The sequence below is a fragment of the Sciurus carolinensis genome, chromosome 13 (assembly GCF_902686445.1).
Source record: "Sciurus carolinensis chromosome 13, mSciCar1.2, whole genome shotgun sequence".
In the NCBI taxonomy this organism is placed as follows: Eukaryota; Metazoa; Chordata; class Mammalia; order Rodentia; family Sciuridae; genus Sciurus; species Sciurus carolinensis.
In genome coordinates, this window is record NC_062225.1 from 57,156,695 (window position 1) to 57,170,928 (window position 14,234).

General features: G+C 37.9%; 1 pseudogene; it reads right to left on the reverse strand.

The window, feature by feature from the left end:
- Positions 1-13,661: 13,661 nt before the first annotated feature.
- On the reverse strand, positions 13,662-13,987 carry LOC124962892 (60S acidic ribosomal protein P1-like; annotated as a pseudogene).
- Positions 13,988-14,234: the final 247 nt, after the last annotated feature.

Sequence of the window (14,234 nt, forward strand, 5' to 3'; positions counted from 1 at the left end):
AAAAAGAGGTTCTCTTAAGTTGCAGGGAAGTGCTGAGTATATAAAATGGAGTGGAGTGTATCAAACTACAAAATAATTTATAAGAATTGATAGCTTCCGGGATACCAATTAACCTTAGTTTCTATAACTTGCTGAATTTTTTTTCTTGCAGGAATGTAATATCTGTGTAATTTCAAAAGGGGATCATAGAGAAATCTGCAGCCAGATTATAAATCTCAGGCTTTTTCAAACAAGGAACTGTTGCTTTTGCTTCTCAAGATAAATCACTAATTTGTAAAACTGCTTTATATCTGCAGCTGTGGGCATCATCACCTCTTGGCATCCTTTCTCAGTCTGGTCTAATTTTCCCTGTGCCTGGCAGCTTTTCTTTATGAATACTAAGGTTCGGGGTCATGGGTATTTCCTGAATTCCTCCTAGATGGAATTTTTATTCTTATTGTTTCTGATTAGTGTTAGAAAGCAGATAAGGTCATAGATTTCTTTATTCCTCCCTCTTAAAATGAAAGAATGATAATTTATTTTCAGTTTAGTTCCTCTCTTGGGTATTTTTCAAATTTTAACTATACATTTAAACCTCTCTTTCTTGCCTATCAACTTAAATATATATATATATATTTACAAAATAAGTGGAAGAGGCAAAATAATACACAAGAGCCAAAATCACATATATATATTTATATACAAGCATATAAATATATATTATATAACATATAATCAACATATATATCAACTTTTATGTGTGTGTGTGTGTATATATATATAACTTTGTAAAGTAAGAAAATAAATATATCTACAGTTCCTTCTGCCTTCTTTGTGCTTTTATACATTGATTCTAAAAACTAGAAAAAATAACATTTGCTTAAATTATTGTAGACTATGCAAATATGGTAAACTGGCTTCAGTATTGTTATTGAAACCTTGGAGAAGGAAATACAATCCTGTGTCACTAACTCTTGAAGTATAATGTTCTAGGATGTTTTATGCACAATTCTATCTTTCTTGTACTCTGAGAAAATTATATTACATTTTAGTTTCACGGTGTTTTGGTTTTTGGGTTTTGGTTTTCTGCAGTGCAGAATTGAACTTGGGCCTCACCCATGCTAGACAAATACTCTACCACTGAACTACACCCCTAGCCCAATTGTTCATTTTTCTTGTACAATGTCCCCACCCCAGGTTTTTAATTACCTTTTTTCCCCTCTTCAGTGTTTACATTATACACATTATCTACAATATATACATTCACCATCATATGAAAATATCCATCTCTTACGCCATAGGACCTTTTGATAAAACCCACTTTCTTTTGGAAGGTAGACTTCCTGTGATCCAATTGGAACTGGCCACTTTCGTAGACTATTGGTTAATTGTTATACTGGAATTTCTTTTTTTTTTTTTTCTTTTGATGATATTTATCATTTATAATTTCTTTTTTTTTTTTTCTTTTTATTGTAAACAAATGGGATACATGTTGTTTCTCTGTCTGTACATGGCGTAAAGGCATACCATTTGTGTAATCATAAATTTACATAGGGTAATGTTGTTTGATTCATTCTGCCATTTTTTCCCTTCCCCCCCTCCCCTCCCACCCTTCCCCTCCATCTATACAGTCCTTCCTTCCTCCATTCCTGCCCCCCTCCCTAAACCCAAGTCCAACCCCAACACTAACCCTTCCCACCCCCCATTATGTGTCATCATCCACTTATTAGAGATATCATTCTTCCTTTGGATTTTTGAGATTGGCTTATCTCACTTAGCATGATATTCTCCAGTTTCATCCATTTGCCTGCAAATGCCATAATTTTATCGTTCTTTATGGCTGAGTAATATTCCATTGTATATATATACCACATTTTCTTTATCCATTCATCAATTGAAGGACATCTAGGTTGGTTCCACAATCTGGCTATTGTGAACTGAGCAGCTATGAACATTGATGTGGCTGTATCTCTATAATATGCTGATTTTAAGTCCTTTGGGTATAGGCCAAGGAGTGGGATAGCTGGGTCAAATGGTGGTTCCATTCCAAGTTTTCTAAGGAATCTCCACACTGCTTTCCAGAGTGGCTGCACTAATTTGCAGCCCCACCAGCAATGTAAGAGTGTACCTTTCTCCCCACATCCTCGCCAACACCTGTTGTTGGTTGTATTCTTGATAATTGCCATTCTAATTGGGGTGAGATGGAATCTTAGGGTGGTTTTGATTTGCATTTCTCTTATTACTAGAGATGTTGAACATTTTTCCATATGTTTGTTGATTGCTTGTGTATCTTCTTCTGTGAAGTGTCTATTCATTTCCTTAGACCATTTGTCGATTGGATTATTTGTATTCTTGGTGTAGAGTTTTTTGAGTTCTTTATAGATTCTGGAGATTAGCGCTCTATCTGAAGTATGATTGGCAAAGATTTTCTCCCACTCTGTAGGCTCTTTCTTTGCATTGCTGATAGTTTCCTTTGCTGAGAGAAAGCTTTTTAGTTTGAATCTATCCCAGTTATTAATTCTTGCTTTTATTTCTTGTGCTATGGGAGTCCTGTTGAGGAAGTCTGGTCCTAAGCCGACATGTTGAAGCTCTGGACCTACTTTTTCTTCTATAAGATGCAAGGTCTCTGGTCTGATTCCGAGATCCTTAATCCATTTTGAGTTTAGTTTCGTGCATGGTGAGAGATATGGGTTTAGTTTCATTCTGTTGCATATAGATTTCCAATTCTCCCAGCACCATTTGTTGAAGAGGCTATCTTTTCTCCATTGCATATTTTTGGCCCCTTTGTCTAGTATGAGAAAATTGTATTTATTTGGGTTTGTGTCCGTGTCCTCTATTCTGTACCATTGATCCACCTTTCTATTTTGGTACCAATACCACGCCGTTTTTGTTACTATTGCTTTGTAGTAGAGTTGAAGATCTGGTATTGCGATACCCCCTGCTTCACTCTTTCTGCCAAGGATTGCTTTAGCTATTCTGGGTTTTTTATTCTTCCAGATGAATTTCATAATTGCTTGCTCTATTTCTGTAAGGTACATCATTGGGATTTTAATTGGAATTGCATTGAATCTTTATAGCACTTTTGGTAGTATGGCCATTTCGACAATATTAATTCTTCCTATCCAAGAACATGGGAGATCTTTCCATCTTCTAAGGTTTTCTTTAATTTCTTTCTTTAGTGTTCTGTAGTTCTCATTGTAGAGGTCTTTCACCTCTTTTGAGAGATTGATTCCCAAATACTTTATTTTTTTCGAAGCTATTGTGAATGGGGTAGTTTTCCTAATTTCTCTTTCTGAAGATTCATCGCTTATATATAAAAATGCCTTCGATTTATGTGCATTGATCTTATATCCCGCTACTTTACTGAATTCACTTATGAGATCTAAAAGTTTTCTGGTGGAATTTCCTGGTTCCTCTAAGTATACCATCATATCATCAGCAAACAGGGATAGTTTGAGTTCTTCTTTTCCTATTCGTATCCCTTTAATTTCTTTGGTCTGTCTAATTGCTCTGGCTAGAGTTTCAAGGACGATATTGAATAGAAGTGGTGAAAGAGGGCATCCCTGCCTTGTTCCAGTTTTTAGAGGGAATGCTTTCAGTTTTTCACCATTTAGAATGATATTAGCAATGGGTTTAGCGTAGATGGCCTTTACAATGTTAAGGAATGTTCCCACTATCCCTATTTTTTCTAGTGTTTTGAGCATGAAGGGGTGCTGTATTTTATCAAATGCTTTTTCTGCATCTATCAAAATAATCATGTGATTCTTGATTTTAAGTCTATTGATATGGTGAATGACATTTATTGATTTTCTGATGTTGAACCAACCTTGCATCCCTGGGATGAAACCCACTTGATCATGGTGCACTATCTTTTTAATATGTTTTTGTATGCGATTTGCTAAAATTTTGTTTAGAATTTTTGCGTCGATGTTCATTAAGGATATTGGTCTGAAATTTTCTTTCCTCGATGTGTCTCTGTCTGGTTTAGGAATCAGGGAAATATTGGCTTCATAGAATGAGTTTGGGAGAGTTCCCTCCTCTTCTATTTTCTGGAATACTTTGAGAAGTATTGGAATGAGTTCTTCTTTAAAAGTTTTGTAGAACTCGGCTGAGAACCCATCTGGTCCTGGACTTTTCTTTGTTGGAAGGCTTTTGATGACTTCTTCTATTTCATTACTTGAAATTGGTCTATTTAAATTGTGTATGTCCTCCTCGTTCAGTTTAGGCAATTCATATGTCTCTAGAAACCTGTTGATGTCTTCAAAATTTTCTATTTTGTTGGAGTATAGATTTTCAAAATAGCTTCTAATTATGTTTTGTATTTCAGTCCTGTCTGTTGTGATATTTCCTTGTTCATTCCGAATTTTAGTGATTTGGGTTTTCTCTCGTCTTCTCTTTGTTAGTGTGGCTAAAGGTTTATCAATTTTGTTTATTTTTTCGAAGAACCAACTATTTATTTTGTCAATTTTTTGTATTGTTTCTTTCGTTTCAATTTCGTTGATTTCAGCTCTCAGTTTAACTATTTCCTGTCTTCTACTACTTTGGTGTTGGTCTGTTCTTCTTTTTCTAGGGCTCTGAGCTGTAGTGTTAGGTCATTTATTTTTTGAGTTTTACTTCTTTTATTAAATGCGCTCCATGAAATAAATCTTCCTCTAAGTACCGCTTTCATAGTGTCCCAGAGATTTTGATATGTTGTTTCTTTGTTCTCGTTTACCTCTAAGAATTTTTTAATTTCCTTCCTAATATCTTCTGTTATCCATTCATCATATAGTAGCATATTGTTTAATCTCCAGGTGTTGGAGTAGTTTCTGTATTTTACTCTTTCATTAATTTGTAACTTCAATCCATTATGATCTGATAGAATACAAGGTAGTGTCTCTATCTTCTTGTATTTGCTGACATTAGCTTTGTGGCATAATATATGGTCTATTTTAGAGAAGGATCCATGTGCTGCTGAGAAGAAAGTGTATTCGCTCTTGGTTGGATGGTATATTCTATAAATGTCTGTTAAGTCTAAATTATTGATTGTGTTATTGAGATCTATGGTTTCTTTGTTCAATTTTTGTTTGGAAGATCTGTCCAGTGGTGAAAGAGGCGTGTTAAAATCACCTAGTATTATTGTGTTATGGTCTATTTGGTTTCTAAAATTGAGAAGGATTTGTTTAACATACATGGATGAGCCACTGTTTGGGGCATAGATGTTTATGATTGTTATATCTTGCTGATTTATGCTTCCCTTAAGCAGTATGAAATGTCCTTCTTTATCCCTTCTAACTAACATTGGCTTGAAGTCCACATTATCTGAAATGAGGATGGATACTCCAGCTTTTTTGCTGAGCCCATGTGCATGGTATGTTTTTCCCCATCCTTTCACCTTTAGTCTATGGGTATCTCTTTCTATGAGGTGAGTCTCTTGCAGGCAACATATTGTTGGATCTTTCTTTTTAATCCAATCTGCCAGTCTATGTCTTTTGATTGATGAATTCAGGCCATTAACATTCAGGGTTATTATTGAGATATGATTTGTATTCCCAGTCATTTGGTTCATATTTAAAATTTTTGACACATCTTGGTTCCTCCTTTATTTGACAGTTCCTTTAGATAATTCCTCCCTTTGCTGATTTGCTTCTTTGTTTTTTATCTCTTCCTCATGAAATATTTTGCTGAGAATGTTCTGTAATGCTGGCTTTCTTTTTGTAAATTCTTTTAGCTTTTGTTTATCATGGAATGATCTTATTTCATCGTCAAATTTGAAGGTAAGTTTTGCTGGGTATAAGATTCTTGGTTGGCATCCATTTTCTTTCAGAGCTTGAAAAATGTTGTTCCAGGCCCTTCTAGCTTTTAGGGTCTGGATTGAAAAATCTGCTGATATCCGTATTGGCTTCCCCCTGAATGTAATTTGGTTCTTTTCTCTCACAGCCTTTAAAATTCTGTCTTTATTTTGTATGTTAGGTATTTTCATTATAATATGCCTTGGTGTGGGTCTGTTGTAATTTTGTGTATTTGGAGTCCTATAAGCCTCTTGGACTTGATTTTCCATTTCATTCTTCAGATTTGGGAAATTTTCTGATATTATTTCTTCAAATAGATTGTTCATTCCTTTGGTTTGTTTCTCTAAGCCTTCCTCAATCCCAATAATTGTCAAATTTGGCCTTTTCATGATATCCCATAGTTCTTGGAGATTCTGTTCATGATTTCTTACCATCTTCTCTGTTTGTTCAACTTTGCTTTCGAGGTTAAATATTTTGTCTTCAATATCTGAAGTTCTGTCTTCCAGGTGTTTTATCCTATTGGTTATGCTTTCTATGGAGTTCTTAATTTGGTTTATTGTTCCCTTCATTTCAAGGATTTCTGTTTGGTTTTTTTTCAATATCTCTAACTCTTTATTGAAATGATCTTTTGCTTCCTGAATTTGCTCTGTTAACTGTCGATTGGTGCGATCGTTCAATGCCTGCATTTGCTCTTTCATCTCATCGTTTGCTTCCCTAATCATTTTAATTATGTACATTCTGAACTCCCTTTCTGTCATTTCTTCTGCCATGCTGTCGTTGGATTTTATTGATGTAACATCTAGATTTGTTTGGGGCATTTTCTTCCCTTGTTTTCTCATATTGTTCAGGGATCAGTGGGTCATTAAGATATTGCAGATTTCCTCTATCAACTTATAATGTCCCTGAAGATTGCTAGTATATCCCCTCTTATCCTTCAGTAGCCTGAAGTCTTGGAGGAGGTTGATAATGCAGAGCTCCACGAAGAATCTGCCTCTCTAGGTGTGGTAACCCTCAGGTGGCGTATATTCCCTGCTAGTGGGCGGAGGTGCCTCCACTTGTTGACCAATGGTCATCCAATGGGGAAGTAGACTGTGGGCTGAGGCAAAGCCTGTTTGTGCCTATGTCTCTGGCTTTACCGTCCCTGTGGGAAAACCTCCCCCGGCCGGGAAGAGTCACTCGGTGGGGACGTCTCGCTAGTCAGTTGCCCTCCTAGAGGTTCCCCTCAATCTACAACTACCACCTGGGCTGGGCTGTCTTCTTCTGCAACGATCCCAGGGACCCGGACCTACGTCCTGGGCCTGGGAGCCTCACCCTTCGCAGGCGAGTCTCCTTAGGCTGCTTCTCCCAGAGAATCTGCCCGCCGCCCTGGAAACTTCGTTCCGCCCCTAGGCGTGTCTCTGTGCGGCTCTTCCAGCAAGAAGCCACCTAGCTCCTGGGACCCTGCTCTGCACCAATCGCCTGGCTATGCAGCCCCTCCCCTGAGCCACCACCTGGAGCCCCGTACAATAGCTCTGAGACACAGAGACCCGCCACACACCTCCTCCTCCAGACAGCCGCCCGGTTTCCCACGCAGTCACTAGGAATCCAAACAACTCACTTCGGGTCTCCTCCTCCCGCCAACCACCCGTAGCCCTAGGCAGTCACTCCAAGTCCAAGTGACCCGCCCTGTTCCTCCTCCTCCTCCTTGGGGTAGCCCCCCGGGTGTTCAGGAGCAGTGGCTCCGAGACCAGGTGACTCACCACGCTCCTCCTCCAGGCAGGCCACCGGTGTTCAGGAGCGGTCGCTTTTAGTCCAATCAGCTCACCACTCGCCTCCTCCTCTGGCAACCACCTGTGGTTCTGATGCAGTCACTCCCAGACTAAGCGTCCCACCGCTCTCCTCCTCCAGGCAGGCCACCAGTGTTCTGGAGCAGCTGCTCCAAGTTCAAACAGCTCCTCATGCAGCTCCTCCTCCGGCAACCGCCCGCGACTCTGATGCAGTCACTCCCAGGTCAAGCAACACGCCGCGCTCCTCCTCCTCCTCCGGGCAACCTCCCGGCACTCAGGAGCGCTCACTCTGAGTTCAAACAGCTCACCACGCAGCTCCTCCTCAGGCAACTGCCTGTGGTTCTGATGCAGTCACTCCCAGACCAAGCGTCCCGCTGCACTCCTCCTCTTCCTCCGGGCAGTCCCCCGGCGCTCAGGAGCGCCCACTCTGAGTTCAAACAGCTCACCACGCAGCTCCTCCTCTGGCAACCGCCCGTGGCTCTGATGCAGTCACTCCTAGACCCAAGCGACCTGCCGGGCCTCTCCTCCTCCTCCGGGCAACCCCCCGGTGTTCGGAAGCGGTCACTCTGGGTCCAAACAGCTCGCCACGCAGCTCCTCCCCAGGCAGCCGCCCGGAGCCCCAGCGGCTGCTTGAGTCCAAGCGCTATGCTGAGCCGCCTCCTCTACGATGATCCCAGTTGTCCGTGTTTACCGCTCCAGCGGGGGGAGGGGCGTCTCGCCGAGCAACTCCACTTCACAAATTCCCTGCGTTCCGGGGCTACCGCCCCATCCGGGACGCCTCCCCAACAGGAGAGACTCACCCGGCAGCTTTGAGTTGGTCCCAAGTCTCTCACTATCTCCTCTTTTGAATCTTGCGTCCTGGAGCAGCGTGAAATGCAGCCGCCCTCTAGTCCGCCATCTTGGCCCGCCTGGAATTTCTTTTTTATCACACTCATAGGGAGGTATCACTGTTTCTTTTTTCTTTCTTGCATTTCGTTTTTGTTGTTAACTAGAATACATTCTTAAGATTTTTTAAATGTGCATGGATTAAATACTTGGAAACTTCTTATGTGTATGAAATTATCACTACCCTCTCACTTGACTGCTAATTTAGCTAAGCATAGAATTTTCTAGAATAAAAATAATATATTTCTGAGAACTTTCAAAGTATAGCTCTATTGTGTTCTAGGAAAGAAATCTGATGCCATTTTATTCTTGTTCTGTTATGGTTGATACACCTTTATTGAGGAATAACCAATATGCGATAAAACTACATGTTTAAAGTGTGCAATTTAATAATTTTAACATTGTATACACCATAAAACCATTCTTTTTTCCTGTCTGCTTCACTCTGGATATCTTCTGATCACCTTTTTAGTTAATGCTCTTTCCATCTGTATCTATTCAGTTTTTAGTTTCTAATGAATTTTTAATTTAGCACTGTTTTTCAGATTGACAACTTACTTTTGATTTTTTTCATTATTATTGATTATAGTGCTCTTATTAGTCATGGTTATTTTAAATTAATTCCTGATAACTTCAATATCTACCATCTATGAGTCTGTTCTGAAGTCTGTTTTATTCCTTGATCTGGGTCATTTGATCTTATCTCTTGTCAAGTCTTACAAATCCTCTGTTAAATGCCAGCTACTATATATGAAAATCATAGACACAAATATTTGAAACTCTGTCTGATATCATTTTCCAGAGAATATGCAAAGCTGTTTCACAGGGAACTAGAATAAGGATGGATCACTTTATGGGTTAGTCTGGGATGAGTGCACTTGAAGCTGGGCTTTAGTCTTTTGCACATGCTGTTCTGCTTTCAGTGTACCCAGATGCCTGTGGTATTCCTCTTCCAGGGTCTTAACTAGAAGTCTAGATTGTGTATCCAGGCCCCTCCTCATTGGTAGATGCTGAGCTTTAATTCCTGACCCCAGCCTGGAAGGTTGTTGAAAGATCTGATTGTATTCCCAGATTCCAAGCTACTCCTCTTTCCTTTGTTTTTTTTTTTTTTTTTTCCACTGTTATTCGTAAGCCATTTAGGACCAGATTTATTGAAAGGAAAAGTTGCAGAGTCTTAGGAATCTTTACCCTCAAGTCCTGGGAATGACCTAAGCTTCCACCTTCAGGAACTAGGAAAAGAACAAAGTAAGTGGAAGAGGCAACATAATACACAAGAGCCAAACTCACAGAAATAGAAAACAGAGAAATAATAGAGAAAAATCAGTGAAACTGGTTATTTTGAAGGGGGGAAAAGCAGAGGTAAATCTCTGCTGGGGATAACATAACTACACATAGTCTGTTTCTATTTAAAAGATTTTTTTGAAAGAATCAAAAAACAACATTATGGCAATCATCTCAACACTTCCAAGAAAATTCCTTGAAAGCACAAACTGCCAAAGCTCACTCTAGAAGAAATAGATAAAATTGTGCTCTAGCTATTAAAGAGGTTAAATTTATAGTTTAAAACCTTCATACAAAGAAAACTTAAGGCCCCCTGGGGAATTTTGCCAAATATTTAAGGAAAAAAAGCTAATTCTTCTTGAAGTCTTTCTATAGGGATACTTCCAGATTGTTAAAGAGAAGTTTTCCCAATTCATTCTATGAAGCCAGTGTTACTCTAAACCAAAATCAGAAAAATATATGGGTAAATATAATTAATACTGCCTGTGTAACAATGCTTATAATATATATTATCTTGAGATATTTAAATATGTAGAAATAAAATTCATGGCAATAATAGCACAAAAAGCAGAAAAGAGAATAAAGGGAATTAAAATATTCTATATAGTCCTTGCATTGATGAAAATACAAATCTACATCAGATTTTAGCAAATCAAGATGCATGTTGTAATCTCTAAGGTAACCAACCACAAAAGAGTCGTAAAATTATGTATCATTAACAAAGTGATCAAAAGAGAAATGCAATGGTAAAAGGTATTTGATTAATTTTCTTTTAAACTGCTAGAAAGAAGAATGAAAAGCACAGAACAGATGGGACAAAGAGAAAACAAATAGTGAGAAGGGAGCTTTAAGCCTTAATACATCTGTCATTACTTTAAATATACTTTGATTACAAGGCAGAGATTATTCAGACTGGATAAGAAACAACAATAAAAGCTGCGGAGCTCAAGCGAGAGATGCAGTGAGAATTCATCACTGTGGATTTTAGAGCAGCCCAGCAAGTGTGTTGCTCAGAGTGAGGAACATGTTCTCAAGTGTCAGACCTAAAACCTTTGTGTACACCAGCAAGAAGAAAACTCGTGGGCTGGTGGCAGAAGGTTCCCAAGACCCAATTTGATTTTGAGAAACACAAGGAGATGGACTGAACAGCAATCACACAAGGCCTGTTGTGTGTGCTGCTGAAAAATGTTGAACAACTGGCTGGCCAAGTGTAGTTCCCACATGAATGTTGAGTAGTAACTTGTTTTATGCTAACGAGTAATACAAAAGTACGACAATGAGCACATAAATTGCAGCTTCATCCTTCATCTGCTGTCAATGGCGTATGTGGCTTCTTTACTGAATTGGAAAAGTTTATGAATACTGGAAGAATACTTCTTGGATTTTTCTTCACTCCCCCTCTTTCTTTTTACTTTTTCTTTTCTTCCAATACACAACACAGTGGCTACAGACTTCCAAGTTTCATCTGCATTACTAATATTACTAATATTTTACCCATCACTTTCTTAGAATCAGCAAACTACAACCCAAGAGCCACATTACACTGATTGCATAACTTTTAATTTATCCATTCAGGTCTAAATGTTCCAGTGCTTTGATATGCGCCACAGTACATGAACAAGTTCATTTTAATAGACAAATATTATAGATACACCACTTCTGTTTTCCTCGAATTCCTCTTTCCACTTCTTCCAGATAATTTTATCCCAACACAAAATCTTTATGTTTAAAAGATGTTATTGATTACCTTATTGTATTTGTCTGCAACAAAAATCATAAATTAAAATTTAATCAGTTTTAATTTCCTGCATCTGTGTCTAAAGTATTCATTTTTCCTCTTCTGATTGAGTATTGCAATTATTAGCAGCATACAGTTAAGCTAAATAGATTTTATAAATTTTGATAAATAATGGTTAAATTTAAAAAGTAAAAGGTTATTAGAAAATTATCACTCAGTGATATTGGATAAAGCATTTTCAATTAATTCTCATATTTTCAAGTAAATATATAAATGAGTTATTTTCAGATTGAGACCAATATAGCATCAATTATATTTCTCTTTTTAATTTTTATAGATGTAAGAGCTGAAAAATCCCTTCACATAAATAAGCAGGTAGAAATTAAAAGAATTTTATTATTTTACACGTGGAAATCCCTTCAAGTTACTTGCCAAAAATCATATGATGATAATAAAAAAATATTTTTAATCTTCTATAGCTGATAACTTGATTAGATCCTCCCTCAATTTTGTTGAAACCTTGGAATTAGAACTGACCCAACTTGCAAAAGAGTTTGTTTCCCTTCTTTAGAGCCATTCAATTTCTTAATTTTTGGTAATTTTGCCCAGAAGAAAAAAAAAGCCTTTTTAAGACTTATCAAATTCCTATTAATTGTTCTTCTTGTTTTTAGAGGAACCTTGTTTTTACAGCTTAAGTTAATTAAATGAAGGTTTTTAAAAAGTTAGAAATTGTATGTTCATTATGAACATAGTATAATGCTGAATTTCATTTTTCTAAGACATTTTGAAATGTCTTTAAAAGGCAACAGGTGAACAGAGTTTGATACTTGACAGAGATAAGTTAGTAATTCACTTAATGGTTGAAAAGGATCATGTTTATAATTATGTGTTTCATTTTGTTAAAAAAGCACATCAACATCTGAGAGGGAGGAATTATCCCTAATTAAATAAAATTGGTTATGTAAAGTTCAGGATATTATGTTCTATTATATGTTTTGGGAACATTTTATCCTACACCTGTACAGAGATGGATGTTCTGTTTTTCAGAATGCAATTTAAACTGCTTTGTGAAGAGTAAGGGCAAAAGGAAAGCATTCGACCATTGATAAGTAGAAGACTTAATAAAACTTTATTAATAATTGTTGCTGTATATATTATTCACTGTAGAATCTATAACATATTCCTGTTATAATAATATAAATCTAGCAGCTGCATAGTGAAAAAGAATAATTGAACAGCACATGGTTTTTTTGGTGGCAATGAGAAGGAAACATATGCCCAAATAAAAAATAAACATGAGTTTACAGCATCTCATGATCTGTTGGCAAAAGTTAATATATATATATATATATATATATATTTTTTTTTTTTTTTTTTTTTTTTTTTTTGGTACTGGTGATTGAACTCAGAAGCTCTTAACTACTGAGCCACATCCGCAGCCCTCTTTTGTATTTTATTTAGAGATGGGGTCTAGCTGAGTTGCTTAGGGCCCTATATTCAAAAATATAAAGTTGGGCGTGATGGCACACACCTATAATCACAAGTACTTTGGAAGCTGAGGCAGAAGGGTCACAAATTCAAGGCAAGACTGAGAAACTTAGCAAGACTCCGCTTCAAAATAAAATTTAGAAGGGTCTGGAAGTGTAGTTCGGTCAGTGGTAGAGTGCTTGCCTAATATGTGTAAAGCTTTGGGTTCAATCCCCAGTGCTGCAAAAAAAAAATTTGTGTTAAATCCCTAACTTTGGTATATTTTCCACCTCCAGATGTAACACTAATCTGCTGTGAAACTTGGAAATTAGTGTGGAATTGTTCACTTCCTCCTCAAAATCATGTTGATATGCAATGGACCAATGAATGAGAATATTCTCCAAGCTCCATCACTAAAATTGGTAGAAATTCAGAGAGAGTGATTTATGGTAGATTAATATATATCACTTCAATACTGAATACCTTAGATTAATGGACATGAAGATAAGATAAATAAGAGCCAGAGATTGTCATAAATTTGTATCCTACATGCTCCTAAGACTCTCCTTTAGGGGCAGTGTATTCTTTGACAATAGTTACATATTAGAAGAGGTAAGATCAGTAAAAACTTCCATCTTTCCTGCTGCTCCACTGTTCAGTGAATTCAGAACATACGACGCAAAATTCTCAGTTTCTAATGCTTTCATTCAATCTCCCCCCACTCAAGAATTAAGCTTTTTATTGAATGTTATAAAAGAGACCTAGTCCTAAAGATTACCAAAGCATGTCATCATCAGACCCCTCAGATACTTCCTTTGTTTCCACTTTCTTCTCCTTAGCCAGGAAGCAATGGTGGAGTGGGCAGACCCTTCTGCTGACGTGGCACCAGCTGCTGGAGCAGGTTGACCAGTCCTCCTTGCAGATGAGATTCCCAAGGTTTATGGTGACCAGGGCCTTTGCAAACAAGCCAGGCCAAAGAGGTTCAACATTTACACCAACTGCTTTAATAAGGACGTTGACCTCATCCTCTATGATGCTTACCCATTCAATGAGCAGAGTAAGTCAGAGCAGATGCAGGCAAGCTAGGAGACCAAGGCCATGTTATAGGCAAATGTAGAGCTGGTGTTGCCAGGTGCCATGCTAGTTGCCCAATGAAATAAGGGCCTCACCCCAATGAGGTTTCTGCTTCCCAGGAAGAACCAAGCATCTTGGCCCCAGCTAAGGAAAGTCAATCTTAATATAAATGTGTACAAGAGAAGGAAAGACAAAGCCCTACTGAGGATTATGGTGCTTCACCAACACCCATGAAACTGAGTGATTGCAAAAGCAGAATGGATGAGGAAAAAG